Source organism: Suncus etruscus, chromosome 14 (assembly GCF_024139225.1).
Source record: "Suncus etruscus isolate mSunEtr1 chromosome 14, mSunEtr1.pri.cur, whole genome shotgun sequence".
In the NCBI taxonomy this organism is placed as follows: domain Eukaryota; kingdom Metazoa; phylum Chordata; class Mammalia; order Eulipotyphla; family Soricidae; genus Suncus; species Suncus etruscus.
In genome coordinates, this window is record NC_064861.1 from 75,819,652 (window position 1) to 75,833,955 (window position 14,304).

Here is a 14,304-nt window from a genome sequence, read left to right on the forward strand (position 1 = left end):
GAGCATCCTCATCATAGTGTCACTAAAGACACTGTCTGAGGATTTACTGGTGGTTTTGTTCAGGCTATAATGCATCATCAGAGTTACACAGAAATCTATTCCCCCAAGACTGTGATGAGCCAGAGGTGCCATTCCTTCTTTAAAATAAAAAAAGTCTAATATATTCCAGCAGACAAAGCCTGAGTTGTCTAGAAATTTTCGTCCATCTAGCTAAGCATCGAAGCCAGGGGTCTCAAACTCGCGGCCTGTGGGCCGTTTGTGGCCCTCCATACAACATTTTGTGGCCCTGCCCTAGAGGAATCTTTTTTTGTTTTGTTTTGTTTTAGTTGTTGGGGTCACACCCCCCAATGTTCAAGGACTTTGCACTCAAGGATCACCCTGACTTTGCCTCCTGCAGCCCCCCGGTAAACTGAGTTTGAGACCACTGATTAAGCTATCTCTTATTGTGCACAATAATAAATCTGTAATCTGTATTAGATGGAGACCTCATTCTTCTCTGAAGTTACAGGGCTCCCTGAAAGTAGAGGCTGCAAGTCCAGTGCCACTCTGCTTGATCATGTTTGGGTTGTGGAAAGATTTTTGGAAACTTTGAACCAATATTTAGAACTTGAAAGAATTCACATATATTTGACCCTGCAGCCTACATAGCTGGGTGTGCCTGTCATGCAGTCTGTTGAGAACACTTCTGCCTCTTTTTCTGCTGTTTGCCTTTACCCATATGTCGTCAATTTTGAGAAGACAAATCTCTCCTGGATCTGTGACTTAAAAAAAGAAAAGGGAAAGGGGGTCTAGAGCGATAGCACAGTAGGGAGTTTGCCTTGCACACAGTCAACCTGGGCTTGATCCCTGGCATCTCATATGGTCCTCGAAGCACCGCCAGGAACGACTCTTTGAGTGTAGAGCCAGGAGTAACCTTTGAGCACTGCAACCTCCAAGCACTGCTGGGTGTGCCCTCCCCCAAAAAAAAAAAACAAAAATAGTAGTATGTTAAAAAGAAGTATAGTAAGAGCATAATTCTCCCCAGAAGTGTAGCATACTTGATATTTAATATTCAAGTCATAGCCTCCACTTCCTTGCCCACCTGGCTCCCCTGGCTTTTAAGTTTCAGATCCCTGTGCAGTTTCAGATTCATGGGGCAGTTACAGCTCATCACTTCCTTACTCTGGGCCTTCTTTTCTTTGTTTGCCTAGAGGGGCTGAACATCTCCACTGATAGCTCCATCAGGGTAAGGGAGTCTACAACATGTTCTCTCAGTGTGTATCAGGGAAGTGAGCCAGTGTATTCTCTGGCTCTTAAAACTCCAAAGAGCCAGGTGTGAGGAAAGCTGCATTTGAGTGTTTCCAGGGTTGCAATTACATTTCAGGGAACGCCCCCAGCTTCCTGTCATGCAAAAGTTTCATTTTTCTAGAAGTCTGTGCAAGGGGCAAGGGGCCTCGGTATGCAGGTCACAAGTCAAGCTGGCAAGCAGATGGCTGGAAGCTTGCTGGGGGCTGAACACTGCCACACTTCCCCCTGGACCTCAGACCACCTTGAGCCTCTTAGGATGATCTTAACTCTTGGACTCTCTGGGCGAGGGGAGAGACAGGGCTGTTGATAGAAAATGGCCACTCCCAAAATCTGCAAGGTTCTGGGGTGTGACTCTGGGGGACTCCGGAGGGGAGCTTTAGTGTAGTCCTTCCCGAACCTTGCACTGGTAAACTAAGTTGGTCCCTGTGCTGCAGAGAACTGAAGCACCAGAAAGACAAACTACAGCTGAAACAGATGAGTTACAGATCCTGGGAGTGATTCTCCGTGCTGTTCATTTTAGTAACCACCAGGACAGAGGAGAGAGATAGCTTGTCTGTGTAAGAGATAGATGCAGTCGCCAATAAAGAATTCATGGAAGCATAAAAGAAGAACTAGAGGGTTTTATTAATTATATTTCTTTTATCTTCATCACAATGGCACATCAGTAATCCACACTGAATGTGCCCAATTGATGCTAATGATTTCATCCTTTTGTTTCTGTTTTAAAAAAATAAGTCTGTCTGCCCAATCTAGTCAGCCTGAGCACAAGCCTGGATTCTGGCAAGACCTTGTAGCCTAAATTTACGAAGACTACTTTCCCTCTCTTTTCTTGTACCTTGGCTCTCCTAGCAAGGCCAATAGCAGCAACAGTTCTTCCTGGAAGAATCCATCACTGTGTCCCCAGTCTGTGCCCATTCTCCTTCATTCCTGTGAGGCAATTCCATGTGCAGACAAGTAGACATGAATAACGAATCCTGTGATAGTAACAAAAAGAGGACAAGTGAGGGATTTTGGAATAGAGCAGAACCAAGTATCCTTTGAAGAATACACCGAATCACTTCCGTAGCAAAGGGTCATTTTGGAACAAAGGAAAAGGAAAGGACAGGATTTTCCCTGACTCCACACTGTCATTCTTTTTTTTGGGGGGGGGAGGGGGGTGTCACACCTAGCAATGATCAAGGGTCATTCCTGGTGGTGCTTGGAGGACAATATGGGATGCCAGGGATCAAACCCAGATAGGCCACATGCAAGGCAAACATCTTACCCGCTGTGCTACTGCTTCGACCCTCACACTCTTATTCTTAGATCTCTAGTGTGACTAAGTAGAAAGGGTACATACATTGGGGATGACATCTGGCATCATCCTCTGGTCTCAGAGCCCCAACTTGTCAGGAATGGCACTAAATCTGCACTGAAATTTACAAACTTCAGTACATGAATGCTCAGTGTCCTTCACTCAGCTCTTCTACGGTAGTGACCTGTCCCAGAAGTGAGCAAGACCCTAAAAAAAAGCAGCCTGGCAAAGGAAGATGGTTCCTGGTGCAAACATACTGTGCAAAGGGGGGAATGCTGCAAAGGCTGGAGTCCATGGTTTGCAGTCAGAGCTCTGAATACTTCATGGTCCCTCAGGACCCCTGGTCGCATCCCCTGAGCACTGCTAGCAGTGGTCCAAAACCTAAAATTAAAAATTATAGTGTCCTGACACTTCTGCTGATATTGAAATGTTATCTTCACTTGGGCAAGTCTCTAAGTGTACAGCCATTCAAATGAGACTGACTTTTGTTGAAAAGCCCCAGAAAAGACATTTGGATAGGGTCTGGCTGCCCTACATAGGTAGCTCTGTTTGGCAGAAAGATTCCACAGCCAGGTATTTGTGTGGCCCTCTCCATCTGCAACTCAGGCACAGTAGATCTGAAATTTCCACTCAGGGGATCTGAGGGTCACCTTCAGATAAGGGGGAGTGAAATTACAGGCATTCTTGGGAATGCATCTATAACTTCATGCTTTTTTATTTTGTTTATTTGTTTTTGGGCCACACCCGGTTATGCTCAAGGGTTACTCCTGGCTATGTGCTCAGAAATCGCCCCTGGCTTGGAGGACCATATGGGATGCGGGGAGATCGAATCGCGGTCTGTCCTAGGCTAGCAAGGGCAAGGCAGACATCTTACCGCTTGCACCACTGCTCTCGCCCTAACTTCATACTTCTTGAGGTGTCGTTGGCAGTGACAGAGGTCTCAGAGCGTCCCCCTCTCACTCTCTAATACTGTCAATCCCCCCCTCTTCATCTCACTTTAATCTCTCAGACCTCAGTGTACATTTGCTTCCTGGTCCCCTTGGTGGAGCCAATGCTGAGAAGGCCAGTGTTGAAGGGCTGACCATGCTCTGTAGAAGGGCCCACACGCTCCCTCACCCTGAACATCTGCTGGACTTTGCTGATACAAAAATATCAGCGTTGCCACCCCAGCTCCTGGAAAACGTCTCAGCATGACAGCCTGTGAAGTCTTCCTACATTTGAATTTCATCTACAAATCCTGGTTTTCTTCAGACAAGTTCAAACCTGCACAGATGGCTCCTAGCACCAAAAAGTAAAAATAACAAAGCTTGCAATTTCGGGCCTCCCTTTTCTCTGGGCAGATGTGCCTCTGCACATTTCAGGAGGTGTGCAGCCTGTGCCCTGCAGCAAGCCCCTCTCCTCCAGTACACTCACTTTCACTCCTTCTGGTGTGCTAGAACAGAGCAGTTGTGGCCATAACGAAGAGTTCTTCAGGGGCCAGAGCAAAAGCACAGCAGTCGGGCGCTTGCCTTGCACACAGCTGACCCGGGACGGACCTGGGTTCGATTCCCAGCATCTCATCTCATATAGTCCCCCGAGCTTGCCAGGAGTGATTTCTTTCTTTTCTTTTCTTTTTTTTTTTGTGTTTTTTTTTTTTGGGGGGGGTCACACCCGGCAGTGCTCAGGGGTTATTCCTGGCTCCAGGCTCAGAAATTGCTCCTGGCAGACATGGGGGACCATATGGAACGCTGGGATTCGAACCGATGACCTCCTGCATGAAAGGCAAACGCCTTACCTCCATGCTATCTCTCCGGCCCCTTCTTTTTTATTTTTAATAATAATTTTTATTGTGACCCAAAACTGAGTAATAAATCTTTCACAGTAATATTTAAGGTACATAATGACAATGAATCAGAGCCATTCCTACCACCAGGGTTGTCCTCTCTCTACCCCTTTTCCAACCATGTGTCCCAAAACTCCCTCCTTTGCCCTCCCCCCCCCCCCAGTGCTAGTGTAACTATTCCCCTCTGTGTATAGCTTGTTGTAGATAGGGTATCAATACTGTTGTTGGCTTTAGGTTTGATGTTTAAGTCTGATCATTTTTTAATTCCACTCAATGTTCATACAGCTGTTTGGTCCTAGTCCAGGAGCAGTTTCTGAGTGCACAGCCAGTAGTAACCTGAGCACTGCCAGATATGGCCCAAACCCCCCAAATCCCCCCCCCAAAAGAAAATGTTCTTCAAAGTATGTCTGAGTGCTGTGCCTTTGAACTGGTGTGGAAGGGTCAGAGTGAAAATGTTCCTCTTTACAACTTCAAATCCAGGCTAAGGGTTAAGGCATTAGAGCAAAACCTCAGGTAAGGTGAAGAGAAGTGGGAGTAGGAGATTGCCATGCATGCCAAGAAAGGGAGGCAGGATGGGATAGAGGAAGCTCTGGAGATACTGATTTTTTTTTTAATTCTCTAAACCCAACTGGGCACAGGAGCTTCCAAGATCCATTAAATAATTATTTCCACTAATGTTTGAAAGACCTCCATGTCAGGTCCCAGGATACAATTAGAGACAAGACAAATATAGAATGTACAGACTCAGGAAGAAGCAATAGTAAAGCAGTTAGGGCACTTGACTTGCATGTGGCCAATATGGGTTTAATCCCTGGAACCCCATATGATTCCCCAAATTCTGTGAGAAGTGACCTCCTTAGTGGAAGTTCAGAGCCAGGAGTAACCTCTAAACTCTGCTTCGTATATAGAATGTATAGAGCCAAATAGACAGTTGCAGTAATTTGGGTTTTGTTGTTGTGTTTTGGTTTGGGGGGGCCCCACCTGGCCATGCTCAGGAATTACTCCTGGTTCTGCACTCAGAAATCACTCCTGGCAGGCTCAGGGACCACATGGGATGCCAGGGATCTAACTCAGGTCCATCCCGGGTCTGCAGCGTGCAAGGCAAGCACCTACTGCTGTGCCATCAATCCGGCCCAGTTGAGGTAATTTGTGTGCTGTGTGTTCACAGATTGACTAGTTAGGAAGGCCTGATGAAACAAGGCCTGGGCTGGAGACTTGGTGGCAAGCAGTTGTAGCCAAGAGACTGGAGGTCCCAAACCTCAAACCTCATTTTCTTGCCAAGTAATGGTGGAATTTTCATTGCTCCATAAGTCAATGAAATTTTTTTTTTTTCATTTGAAACACAATTCAGCTGCCAAGAATTCCTGGTTACCTTACCTATATCTGGAAAGCACAGAGGCTTATCTACCCTTAGGTACTGGTGGCTATTTGGATATTTGGAAACTGGCCTAGGGAATGTTTCTCTAATTTATTCATGTTTACTCTGAGCTTCAGGTAACAACTGCCTTTATCTCCGGGCTGATCTTCCTACCAGCAAGCTCTGTCTTCCTTGAGCCTATGGTCAGTTCCCTGGGGGTGATTCTCATTGGTACAGTCTGTGTTACATATTCATCCCTTGTCCAATCACTATTACCAGAGAGATGGAGTGTCTGAATAGGCCAGGTATGGTTGGCATGCTAGCCCCAGGGCAGGATTGAAGCCAGTCAGATCTAAAACTACCTGGCTCCAGATATGCTTTGGAAATAGCTGCACATACAGAAATAAGCCCCCATCTCTGCCCCTCAGAAAATACTGACAACAAAGATGTGAGGGTACTCTGAAAAGACTGCCACAATCCTGCTTCCAAAAATTATTCTTACTGGCATCTAACTGTCACCAGTACTTCAGCATCCCTGACTCCATTGTGCTGGATTCTGTGGAGCAGATTCTGATTCAGGGAAGGTTCTGGATCTTCACATGAGAAAGCCTGTACTAACACCTAATCTCAGAGGTAGGGGGAGAGGGTAGACAGGGGTGACCCACTTATTCAGCTCTGAGTACTGCCTCACTCCCAGGGTCGCCAACTTCCCTTTCTGATGTATCTTAAGTCTTTTTTTTTGGGGGGGGGGCTTCATTTTTGTTGTTCTTAGACAAAGAGCTGTAAGGAATAAGAGGAATTCAGCACAGTCCTTACTAGTCTAATTCCAGTCTCCTATGTATAGAGTTTCTATTTACCACCCAGAAAATCAATTTGGGTGGCAAAGGAATACAACATGGGCTTTGAAAAAAATAGTCACAAGTTCAGTCTCTGGTGTTCCACATATACCAAGCATAAGCCTGGTTCACTCTGTTTGACCATAGAAGCTGTTGTCTAAGATCCCCAATATTGCCAGGTATGTAAGTACTGTAACTAGTGTGTGCAACTCCTGGTGAGCATTGAAACTGAAAAGTTCCATGGCAGGGGCCGGAGCTATAGCACAGCAGTAAGGCATTTCCCTGGCATATGCCCGACTCAGGACTGATCTGGGTTGGATCCTCAGCATCCCATATGTTCCCCCAAGCCTGCCAGGAGTGATTTCTGAGGGCAGAGCCAGGAGTAACCCCTGAGTGCCAAAGGGTGTGGCCCCAAAACCCTCCCATCAAAAAAAGTACCATGGCAAACAATTTGACATGGCAGGCATGTGAGTGCCATAGCAAACTCCAACCAGCACCACAAGTAAAGTATGGCACAACTGGAGTGTAAAGTCCAACAAGTACATGAGCAAGAGCCACAAATAAAGTAGTGCAAACCTTGGTGAGCATCATGGTGGAGTGTGAGAGCATCACTACCTGATATGTGATCCCTCTCCTCCTTCACCACCACAGACAGGCCTACTCATAGCACCATTAACAATAACAATGAAGAGAAAGGGAGAGGGGACGTTATGATACTGGGTAGACTAGTTATAGAGTAGGAATGCTACTCAGTACTATTATTCTACTAAATAAGCACTGCATAGATAGCACTGCAGTTTCCAGAGGCTTCAAATTACCAGTGACCCATGAGAAGATTAGGGCAAAGGGAACTGCCTTCCTAGATCCAACACTAGTGCTCATCCACAGCAGGGGGAGTACAAGGTGCTTGTCAACTTGTTAGGTTACTTAAACTGAGACAGGGCCATTGTCCCACGGCAACATGTAAGAAGGCAAAGCTGGGGAGTAATCTAAATCCAATGGAGGGGGCAGAAGAGGATGGATAGAAGTGACCCCTTATTTAGCTCTCTGAACTGCAGGCCACCTGGGTCCAGAAAGAGTGTCTCCAACCCTCTGAGGTCTTTGGTGCTTAGTCCCTCTCTCTAGGACCAGAGAGGCTGAACGCCGAGATGAATGTTCTGGTGCTTTTCTTATGAATGGAGGAGATTAATTTGTTTAATATTCTTTCTTTTTATGAAGAGGAAGTAGCACTCTATGCTCAAGAGTTTACTCCTGGGCCCGGAGAGATAGCACAGCGGTGTTTGCCTTGCAAGCAGCCGATCCAGGACCTAAGGTGGTTGGTTCAAATCCCGGTGTCCCAGATGGTCCCCCGTGCCTGCCAGGAGCTATTTCTGAGCAGACAGCCAGGAGTAACCCCTGAGCACCGCCGGGTGTGGCCCAACCCCCCCCCCCCCAAAAAAAAGTTTACTCTTGGGGCTGGAGAGATAGCATGGAGGTAAAGCGTTTGCCTTTCATGCAGAAGGACGGTGGTTCTAATCCCGGCATCCCATATGGTCTCCTGTGCCTGCCAGGGGCGATTTCTGAGCATAGAGACAGGAGTAACCCCTGAGCGCTGCTGGATGTGACCCCAAAACAAACAAACAAAAAAAGAGTTTACTCCTGGCTCTTCCCTGAGGGATCACTCCTGGCAGACCTTGCACAGTCTGTATATGTGATGTCAGGGATTGAATCCCAATTGGCACTGTACCCTTTCTTGCCCCTAATCCTGGAGAGTCCTGCCCCGACCTGGTCACTGTCTAGTAGGCTGTCCCAGACCAGGCCCAAATAGAAGGGCAAAACACAGCACAACCAGGGTGTCACTTCCTGGACCCGAGGCTACCACAGAGCTTCCTCAGAGGCTCTGGATTCTGCTTTCCCCTCCGGGAAATGGGATGGTGATCGCCTCCCACTGTGATCGCTGGACCAGGGAGCACAGAGACCGACGTTAGCCTGGTCACGCGAGAAGGGCTTTTAAAAGGGAAATTGACAGAGGCCGCCGCTTTCCGCCGCCGGCCCCGCCCACCGCCGCCGGCTCCACGTGCGCGTGTTTACCCACGTGACCAGCCCCGCCTCCGGCGCGGCGCGGCGCCCCGCCCACTCCGTCCCGCTCTGAGGGCGGAAACGAGCCGCTCGTCAGCGCTCGCGAGTGTGAGGCGCGCGACTTCAGGCTAGTTAGGTTGCCGGCCTTGGAAATCCGCCGACCAGCCAGCCGGCCACTCCGCTCACCAGTCGCCCTGAGCTGCTCCGAGAGAGGACGGGCCGGGCCCGGGGCAGATCTCAAGCAGGAACTCCGAGGGGAGTTCCCCGCGGGAGGGGCTGCTTGGGAGTGGCCGGACGGGCAGTGGGCGTGGCCTCTTTGCGCATGCGCCTGGGCCCGGTCGTGGCCAGCATTTGGCTTTACTGGGAGCCTTAGGTGCGTGTTTGCAGGGCCCACCCCTTGCTTTTCAGAAACCTAACTGAATCAAGTCCCCACTTTACATCCCTAAATCCCTTCTTTTTTTTGGGAGGGGGGGTCACACCCGGTACTGCTCAGGGGATACTCCTGGCTCTATTCTCAGAAATTGCTCCTGGCAGGCTCAGGGGACCATATGGGATGCCGGGTTTCGAACCTATTGCTTGCAAGGCAAACGCCTTATTTCCATGCTATCTCTCCGGCCCCCCTAAATCCCTTCTCTCTCGTTGGCATCCTGGCTTTCTATTTTGATGTTGCCTTGGGGCTGATCTGTCCCTGTCTTCTCTTCCAGTTTTTTTTTGTTTGTTTGTTTGTTTGTTTGTCTCTGGGCCACATCCAAGGCATTCAGGGGTTACTCCTGGCTCTGCGCTCAGAAATCACTCCTGGCAGGCTCAGGGGATCATATGGGATGCTGGGAATCGAACTCCGGTTGACCGCCTGCAAGGCAAACGCCTTACCAGTTGTGCTATCTCTCCAGCTCCCCCTCTTCCAGTTTTTTTTTTTTTTTTTTTAACTTCCTTCTCTATGTAGGTAATCCTGTTGGTTCTACTGGATAAGTTTCTAAGTGCCACTACTTTTTTCTAAGGGAATTGAGGTTTTGATTAAAGAAGATAATGACAGGGATTACCCAGTGCGTGGCCTCTGGAGGACCTCGGTTGACCCCAGCTTCCGCAGGAGAAGGCCTCCTTCCCTTCCCTTTCCACCTAAACCCTGCAGGGTGTGGGAGGATGTTGTAAAATGCCTTTACTAGCGAAGAATTAGAAAAAATATTTCCCCCTTTGTACAAGGAAACTGCTGCTAAGGGACTAAGGATCTTGCCCCAATGTTAGGCAGAAAGGATTTACAGGGCAGAGCCTTTTCTTTGGCCATTATTGAAGTAGGTTCTAATCTCTTTTAGAAATCAAACTCTGGCCAGAAACCCAACCTAAAACTGGGTTTTCTTTTTTTATTCTTTATTTTTATTTTTTATGGTTTGTGGGTCACACCCAGCAACACTCAGGGGTTACTCCTACCTCTATACTCAGAAATCACTCCTGGCAGGCTCAGGGTCATATGGGATGCTGGGATTCGAACCACAGTCCTTCTGCATGCAAGCAAATGCCCTACCTCCATGCTGTCTCTCTGGTTCTCTTTTCTTATTCTTTTTTTTTGTTTGTTTGTTTGTTTTTGGTTTTTGGGTCACACCCGGCAGTGCTCAGGGGTTATTCCTGGCTCCAGGCTCAGAAATTGCTCCTGGCAGGCACGGGGGACTATATGGGACTCCGGGATTCAAACCGATGACCTCCTGCATGAAAGGCAAACACCTTACCTCCATGCTATCTCTCCGGCCCCTCTTTTATTATTCTTGTGTGTGTGTGTGTGTGTGTGTGTTTGTGTGTATGTGTGATTTTTGGGTCACACCCAGCAGCACTTAGGGGTTACTCCTGGCTCTATGCTCAGAAATCACTCCTGGCAGGCTCAAGGGACCATATGGGATGCCAGGATTTGAACCACCGACCTGCATGCAAGGCAAACGCCTTACCTCCATACTTTATCTCTGGCCCCTCTTTTCTTATTCTTAATTTTGTATGTGTGTGGTTTTGGGGCCACACCCAGTGGTGCTCAGGACTCCTGGCTCTGCGCTGAGAAATCTTTCCTGGCAGGGTCAGGGGACCATGTGGGTTGCCAGAAATTGAACCCGGGTCTGTCCGTGGTTTGCTGCATGCAAGGCAAAACCCCTACCACTGTGCTATTTCTCTGGCCCCTTCTTACCCCTTTTTTCTTTTTTTTTTTTTTTTTGGTTTTTGGTTCACACCCAGCAGAAATCAGGGATACTCCTGGCTCTACGCTCATAAATCACCCCTGGCAGGCTCGGGGACCATATGGAATGCTGGGATTCGGACCACCGACCTTCTGCATGCAAGGCAAACACCTTACCTCCATGCTATCTCTCCGGCTCCATTCTTAATCTTTTTTTTTTCTTTTGATTTTTGGGCCACACCCGTTTAATGCTCAGGGGTTACTCCTGGCTAAGCGCTCAGAAATTGCCGCTGGCTTGGGAGGACCATATGGGATCGAACCGTGGTCCTTCCTTGACTAGCACTTGCAAGGCAGACACCTTACCTCTAGCGCCACCTCACCGGCCCCCCCATTCTTAATCTTTTTTAATCGAGAAATTTAGTTGCAGGGCCAGAGAGACAAAACGAGGAGTAAATCCTGAGCACCACAAGTATGGCCTCAAAACTGAAAAAAGAAAAGAAAAACCTGGGGGCGGAGACATAGCATGGAGGTAGAGAGTTTGCTTTGCATGCAGAAGAAGGTGGTTCGAACTGCAGCATCCCATATGGTCCCTCGAGCCTTGTCCATTCAGTTCTATTGCTCAGAAGTTCTGCTCTGGTCAGAGCCAAATACCTCTAACCTGGCCAGTTTGCCTCACAAAAACAATAAGCAACTGCCTTACAAAGAAATTCTGATACAATTTCCGAAGGTGACAGAGAACAAATAAAAGGGAAACACTATGGAATACTTAGAGGAAGGGAACAACACTGGGCAAAATGGAAAGTTGTTCTCTATGACTTATTTTTTTGGTGGGGGGGGGGCTACACCAGGCAGCACTCAGGGGTTGCTTCTGGTTCTGTGCTTAGAAATCGCTCCTGGCAGGCACAGGGGATACCGGGATTCAAACCACTGTTGGTCCTGGGTCAGCTGCTTGCAGGACAAACGCCCACCGCTTTGCTATCTCTCCGGCCCAAAGACTTTAAACTCAGTAACAGGGTCCAGTTTTTCCTGCAGAGTCAATGTAACGGATAGAAAAATTCTATAGGCTTGAAAAACGAAGGGTAAAGACAGATATAGTGGGCCGGGTGGTGGCGCTAGAGGTAAGGTGCCTGCCTTGCCTGTGCTAGCCTAGGACAGACCGCGGTTCGATCCCCCGGCGTCCCATATGGTCCCCCAAGCCAGGAGCGACTTCTGAGCGCATAGCCAGGAGTAACCCCTGAGCGTCACCGGGTGTGGCCCCCCCAAAAAAAAAAAGACATAGCAACAGAAACTAAGGAAAATCACAAAAACGAGTCAATAAGATTGGTGGTTAAAAAGCACAAATTTCGTGAGAACCCCAAACCATGCATACTCAGAACCATATGAATGAGCTATCCTATCATATATGATATCATCATATCGCCTGGCTAAATTTAATAAGCCATCACTCCCCACATTCCCAGTCAGTCACATTTTTTCTCTCTTCCTTTAAATTTCATGTATACTCTGGGACTGGAAAATAGTACAGCTGGTAGAATGCTTGCTTTGCATGTGGTCAACTCAGGTTTGATCTTCAGTATCCCCAGAGAATGCCAGGAGTGATCCTTGAGCACAGAGCCAGAAGTAAGACCCAAGCACCACTGGGTGTGGCCTCAAAAAAAAAACATACAAACAAAAAAATCCACCCTGTAGTAATCTTTACCCTTTAGGTTATGAACTCTTTTTTTTTTTTTTTTTTTTTTTTTTTGCCTTCAGGAGGGTCCTTGCTTCTTCTCTACATTGTTTTTCCCCTCTGGAGAAATCCATATTCTTTTTAGAATTAGAATTTTCCCTCAAGAAAGGATTTGTTGGGACCACAGATCATGAGCACATAGCCAGGAGTAACCGCTGTGCATCAAACGGGTGTGGCCTGAAAAAAAAAAAAAGAAAGAAAGGATTTGTTGTTACTGTTGTTTGTTTATGGGCCATACCCAGTAGTGCTCAGGAGTTACTCCTGGGGGTGTTTAGGGGATCATATGGATGCCAGGTATTGAAATCAGGTTGGACACATTCAAAGCAATGCCCTACACATTGTAATATGCTGTTCTTGCTCAAAGGAAGATTTTTTTTAACGTAAAAAAATTAACTGAAAAAAATGAAAAAAATTTTAACTGAAATTTCAATACCAACCTCTGCTTGTGGGAGAGAATTTATAATTTGAGCTTAACCAAATTAATTATTGGTCAAATAAACATTTAGAAGAACTGTAAATAATATAGAGTCTCTATAACATTACAGTGTCCAAGGCAAAAATCCAAAATTATTTGCCACTGAAGACACAGGAAAAATGTGAACCAAACTCTGAGATAAGAAAATCCAGGGATAACAAACAAAAATGACCTTATTGATCCTTTCTTCCCCTTTTTTTCCCACTGTTGTGGATGTCACCAGGAAGTGACCACACGTTGCTATGGTATTTGCACATTTTTTTAGTTGTGATGCTTACTAAGTGAACAAGCTGTATACCAGAGATCACATAGTCTGTTGGAGAACCAGAAGATCCTAGACATCAGAGCTTCTGTGGGTCTCGTGGGGTAGACTAGGGTATCAGATTCATGTCCTCACACTTACAAACAGGAGATTTTAGTCACTGAAAGCTCTGTGGTCCTGGGAGAGATTTTTAATTATGATCAGTTAGATTAAATATATAGAACATATTTAAAGCAACAATAAATAGTGCCTAATGTGGATAAATATAGGAATGAACATTGACTTCCTGTCAAAAAAATGTCACAACTTGGGGCATTTGTCTTGCAAGCAGCTGATCCAGGACCAACGGTGGTTTGAATCCCGGCATCCCATATGGTTCTCCTGTGCCTGCCAGGAGCGATTTCTGAGCACAGAGCCAGGAGCAATCTCTGAGTGTTGCCTGCTGTAGTCCCCTCCCCACCCAAAAAGTCATAAAAATAGAAAACAGCTTTTCATTTTGCCCATTGTTGTTCCCTTCCTCTAAGTACCGTATTTGCCGGCGTATAAAACGACTCTGGGTGTATAAGACGACCCCCTAATTTTGCAGTTAAAACATAGGTTTAGGCCTATATTCGCTGTATCAGACAGAACGTTCCTGTGCTGCAACTGTATGTACCACAGTGAGCCAATCACAACAAGCAAAGGTTCAAAGGTTATACTGTAATAGATTTCCTCTCTGACTCTGGCCAATCTGAGCAGGCTTTTTACAGTGTAGATAGATTCCAGTCCAGAACATTGTCTAGTTTGCATGCATAAAAAGCCTGCTTGGATTGGCTGTTAGAGAGGTGGTCCGAGCAGCCTTGCAGTGATTGGTGCAGGATCGAGTTGGAAAATTTGTTTTGTGGCAATATTCAGACAATTTTCGTTTAGCGGCATATTGAAACATTTTTCAGGATATACTCGGCGTATAAGACGACCCCCGATTTTCGGTTGACTTTTTTTGTTTCAAAAGTCATCTTATATGCCAGAAAATATGGTATTCCACAGTGTTTT